Here is a 6,280-nt window from a genome sequence, read left to right as displayed (position 1 = left end):
AATTTCGATAATGTTAAATGGTTACAATAATTTTAGAGTTCTGAATTTACATGTTGAATGCTCAGTGACCAGAAATTTGGTTAGTTTTAAAGGAAGTTCGCATTCTTTAAGTTTCAAGATTCTGGAGTAGAAGTTTTTTTAATTTTTCCAATTTAAAATTACTATTAGTTCGAAAGTTTGTTTATAATTCAATGCATTCTTTGATTTTATAAAAATTGGTCCAATCAGCTTTAATGTCAAATTATAATTTCTTTATGTAATAACAATTTAAGATTCTAGACTTTCAGAAGCTTGGACTTTTAAAGATTCAATTTAGTTTTTAATATTAAATTGTCATATCTTAATCGCTTTAAATTTTCTACATTTTTAATATGAAATATTCAATTTCGAGATTTTGCAATTCAAAATAAAATTGTTTACTTTACGGGTCTTCGATTTAGAAATTCTACAATTTAATTCCTTTTTCTCATTAAATTATCTAAAATCGTTCAATATTTTTATTTATTTCAGAAGCTTTCAATTCAAAATGATTAATTATTGTTAAAATTTTTTTAAAGATATTAAAAAAGTTGTTTTATAATCGGTTTTTAAATTTCCATATTTTTCATGTTAACAAATAAAAATCCAGAGACGTGAACGCGCGATCAACGCGCCTGAAATTACTGCTAGTGTGCTTCGAGCGCAAGCTATGTACAATATAACGTATGTAGAGAGGTGATACAAATTTAATCAGCGAATACGTAGGTATTCAAGAGACAAAATCGTCCTTCTCGTTTATTTCATTCAACTCGTTGCCCTTGTTCCACTCATTTTTGGATTAAATGAAAGCAAGTTTTCCTTGTTTCATTCCCAACTTGCTGCTTACATTCGTTCACTTAATACGCATTCCAGACAAGTAGCAAATTATCCCATCTTGTCGCTAATACATTTTATGTAAGACTTCACTGAAATGCTGAAATGATCACCAAATTGGGAAAGAATTATATAGTTAGTCAGTTATCAAATTTAATTAAAAGAATAATTTAGAATGAAAGTGACTTTACTGAATGAAAATGTCTCACTGGAGATGGAACTTCACGAAGATAATAATCAATAAGGTGGTACTTATTTATATTGTAAGTTTGGTTAAAGAACTTTAACTATTATATTAATTTATTAATTAAACAGTAGTTGAGAAAATTCGTTAATAAAATAATTTTCTTATAAATATCTTACCACCTATGGCCATACCTATACATACCATTACATACCTATGGCCTACACCTGTTTTTTACAATATCCGGCCTGCAAATCAGTTAATACTTACCTATCAAATATGGGCCTTGAAGTTTCCCATGAAATTTAAATGGAAAAAATCACGCAAAAACTAAAAATCTGCATAACTTCTTCCATTTTTGTTCGAATCCTTCTATTTCTGAGAACAAAAATTTTCGTGCGATGCTTAAAATATCTTTAAAGTCTAAAATTCAAATTTTTAGAAAATTAACAAACGGCGGCCATCTAAGTGGGCCAAACAATTTTTTTATTTCGTAAAATTATAAACAAAGAGTGATAAAAAAAGGGTGAAAAAATTTAATAACTAATTCCCAAGCGAATGCCGGGTTTGAAAACTTTTTGGCATCCGAAACTACTTGATAATTTAAACAAACTGTTTGGCTTCAGAAACTACTTGATAATTGTAAAAATCCAAAAAGTGCATAAATGATATATCTTTCATTTAGGTATAAGCACTTGCTATTCAAAGAAATTAAAATTAATCCCTCCCTTATTTGTTTAAATTATCTTACAGGTTCTGAATTTCAAACATTTTATTTTAAAGAAGTTTCAAAGTACTTAGTTGTACTTTTTTAGTTTTTACTCAGACGGGAAATTGTATTTCTTTTTTAAATTTTTGGATTTTGAGATCTTGCATTCACTTGAGAATACATTATAAATTTTTCCACATTTTCTTGTCATTCTTTGTTAACAACTTTAAGAAATAGCTTTTTTGGGCTCATTTAGGTGGTCGCAATTTTATTATTGATGAAAACTTTGAGATTTTGAATACGAAGATATTTTAAGCATCATATGAAAATCTTTGTTCACGGGGTGTTACGCAGGTTCTTCGTTTTTGCGTGATTTCTTCGATGTCAAAGAAACTTCAAGGCTCATGTTTGGTGGGTAAATATTAACCGATTTTGCTACAATTTGGTTTACTTCCTTTTTTTGGGTATTCGAATAAACTCCGTTAGTAGTTCAATTTTAGTTAAAAAAGGGGATTTTTTCTCAAGAAAAAAAGGGTTTAAAAGGAGATCATCAATTTTTATCAAAAACTTTTGGTGCCGCATAGGTATCTCGTTAATATCAAACAAAATTGCCCTCTATAATAGTAGCGCTTTTTTGTTAGAAAGACTTCCAATAAATTTTCTGTTTAATAATTTTTTATTTAGATTTAAAAACTCTGTTGAACACTTCAGAATTTTCTGCTGATTAAAATATAAATCAAAAATTCAAGAAGATCAATGATTAAAAATTAGATAAACAACAGATTAAAAAGTTCTCCTATTTGAAAGTTTTTAAATGTATTTTGATCGCTAATTTTATCGTCAAGTTTGATTGCTTGTTCTCTTTATTTTTTCCCAATATATTCTTATCAGTCCAAAGGCCTGATCTCGAAATATTTTTCTAAGTGTGTTAGAAAGGAATAATTTAAAAAACACAAAAATGACTTTTTGAAAAACATAGCTTATCTGTTTTTGTTTCCTTAGACGTTTAAATTTGTTCAAATGTATTTTTATCAGTTCTCAAATGTTAAAAACATTTTATAATGTCAATTAACAAATGTTATAATGTAAAAAATATAAATTATTATTCACTTAAATGCCAAAATTATGAAAATATAACCATTTTTTAATACACAGTTTTTTAACATGTAAAACCAATTTTTTACGATTAAAATGTACTTACTTTGTTGAAAATTCAGAAATTTGTTTGAAATTCACTCTTCTTGATTAAAAAATCAATTATTTTTTGAAAATGGATCTTTCTAACTTGAAAATTCAACAATTTGTTTTTAATGGTAATCTAAAACCTTTTTATGTTGAAATGCTCACTATTACTTTTTTTTTGTTAAGAATTAATCTTTTTTGATTGAAAAATCAAATACTTGGCTAAAAATGTAACTACTTTGTTAAAAATGTATTTTTCTGGTGGAAGATTAATCATTTTAGTTGAAAATTCTATTCTTTGGTTGAAAAAAATTTAAATTTAAAATTCTATTTTTTTTGTTGTTGATATATTAACCATTACATTTTTTGTTGAGAATTCATATTTTGTATCAACATTTTTATTATTTTGTTGATTGTTAGCTTTTTCATAAAATATTTAAAAAATGTTTAAACGGTCATACCTTTTGTTTAAAAATTCAATTTTTTGTTGGAAATTCATCTTTGTGAATTTAAAATTCCACTATTTTGGTTTAAAAGTTAAATTACTTTGTTAAACATTAATTTTATGCTTGAAGATTTATCATTTCAGTTGGAAATTAATCTCTGGTTTAAAATTCGTCTTTTTTGTTAGAAAATTAAGATTCTTGGTTAAAAATACATATTTTTGGTTGAATATTGAACTACTTGGTTAAGAATTCATCCCTTTTGTTGAAAATGCAATATTTTCATTTGCAATATTAGGATTTTTAAGCACTTCAATTTGAATTTAATATTAGTATAGCTACATCAACTTTATTCTAAAGAATTGTCTTGTTTTTTAAAAGCTTGAATTTCTGTTTACAATTCTTAAAAAATAAATCGAAATCTTGTTACACATGGGAGAAAAATGAAAAATATAGTAAAAATGCTCGCTTGAAGGTATTATAGGGGATTTTTCAAATTTAAGCGACAAAAAAACGGGATTAGGTAAACAAGGGGACGGACTGTGATCTCTGCGATAAAGACAGAATGATAATGCGGAGTATAATACAGGTATTATAAGAAATGGAGTGAGTACAAAGATGCTGAAATTAATTGAAAATACCAATGAGTTTTTAATTCATTTAAATCTCTAACTAGAAAATTAATGATAATAAGGAACAATGTTAATTTATTTTAATAAGTACTTTATATTTTTATTCACAGAGCAAACGATGTAATTGTGAATGTTAAGAATAACATATTTATTTGCATAATCATACTGCATTACTGTATGAAGTATTATAAGCATCTACATTCCACAAGATCATTAAAAGCACAATAAAAATCGTTGAAAGTTTAAAGAAAATTTTCTTAGTTCCATTACAGCCACTTGTGTAGAGTCTTGTTAAAAATAACTTAGTTTTTTCCTGAAACTTTTCGTAAGTATTTGTGGAGGGATTTAAAAAAGAACAAATTATGCTTGAAAAATGAGTTCCTTTTATTCGAGTTAATCTCAATTTCCTAATTGTATACATCAATTTCATACAAGTCGGAAGAAAAAATCCGTATTTAAAAAGTGAGAGAGTAAATTTCTTTATTAAAATTTTATTTGTACAAAAACAAGCGAAATACGCAACAAAGCTAATTTTTTCACATATACAATTGAAAAATAATTGCAAATTAATTACTATTACAGAAATGAACAATTTTACAATCAGTCATGTAATTGTAAAAGAAAAATTTATAATGATCTTCAGTTCCCGAGTTACATTACACATTATTTAATATCTGTTCATAATGAAAGACTGCTGTGAAAAGTAGCAAAATTTCATATTTGTACGTACCAATTGTTGCAAACAATTGAAATATATACTTCCTTTCATCATCCCATATTGAATGGATTGAAATCAGTTTAGTAAAAACACAATTTGAACACAATTCTGATTAAAATATCTGAAGCGTGAATTTGCGTTTAAGCAAATAGTTTACCCTCGACTAAAGCAAATTTAATGATTAAATCATTAATTAAACAAAATTTTGTTTAGCAAACTTAATTCTACTCAATCAATAAAGTAATGAAGCATTTTTTTAATTACTTAAAAATCTTTTCCTTTAAGGAAGTGATATATTGTTTACTTTATATATATTTTATTTTTTTATCCACTTTCTTAACATTTTTAAAATGATCAAACAAAATAAGAAATCGAAAGCCTTCTAGATGCTCTCTAGAATAAAAGTATATGTACCATTTTTTGCTCGCCATGCATTTCATAAAATCAAAGTGATACATAAACATGACAAATTATAAAGTATAATTTTTTTTTGCGGAAAATATTCTCCGGTTTCTCTGGTTATATCTGTCGAGTTTTTTAATTTTACAGGTTAATTTAATTTAATAATAATTTATCTAGCCAATGATTATTAGCTCTTTTACATTTTTTATCAATTGAATTAACGGCCAATTTTGTTGAAATAAAAATATGACAAATTACATTAACTATTCGAAATTATTCTACAAAAAATTAACTTCTCTTAAACTTCCAGGAATTTATTTCGACATATGCAATGGGCCTATTTCAGAACAAAAGTTCATATTTAACATTAACATCGGATATTAATATCATTTAATCCATTTTATAGTCTCCGTAACACACAAATTTGCATTATAGATAAAACTAGATTCATTGTGAAGCTATGAATGGTAAAAATGCTGTTAAAGATTTAATAAAGTGCATATTATGGTGACAACTTTGACAAAAATATACTGCTATGAAAACTATATAGCTTAGAAAAGTTCAAAATATCGATTAATACCAATAGTAATAATTTTGAGGAGAAAAACGAATTTTTGAGAAAAAATTATCTTAACAAATTCAGTTTATTTAAATAATTGTAAATGAATTAACCAATGTTGACAAATATTCCACTAGACCAACTAAAAAAATTGATTGTTCCCCATGCATTTTACATGGGCAACTTCTTTTTTTCGGATTTGGAATGAAATGCCGATCTGTGTGAAATCTTTGGAATATTTCTGAAATATTTCAAATCTTTGAAATATTTTGGAAATCTTTTTGAATATTTTTAAGCCATTGAGAAATCTACTGAAACAATATTTTTTGAAATCTTATGAAATCTTTTGGAAATCTATGCGTAATTATTTAAAATTTTCTACCCCTGCTCCTCTCAGATCAGGTTCGCCACTCGAGTGGCGGGGGAAGAGAGAGATGACTACTATTTGGCCCCGTCCATTCTGACCGTAGGACGCAAGTGAACTGCAGCCGCGACATTATATTACACCATTAAGCCATTTCCCTTTCGGGGTAGGCGTGACTCACTCGGCAGGGGAAAGGAGTAGTGTGTGGAAGGGATAGAGATTTTTCAGATTGATC

The sequence above is a fragment of the Belonocnema kinseyi genome, chromosome 2, assembly GCF_010883055.1.
Source record: "Belonocnema kinseyi isolate 2016_QV_RU_SX_M_011 chromosome 2, B_treatae_v1, whole genome shotgun sequence".
NCBI lineage: Eukaryota > Metazoa > Arthropoda > Insecta > Hymenoptera > Cynipidae > Belonocnema > Belonocnema kinseyi.
The sequence above is the reverse complement of the archived record's forward strand: the minus strand, read 5'-3'. Positions refer to the sequence as shown.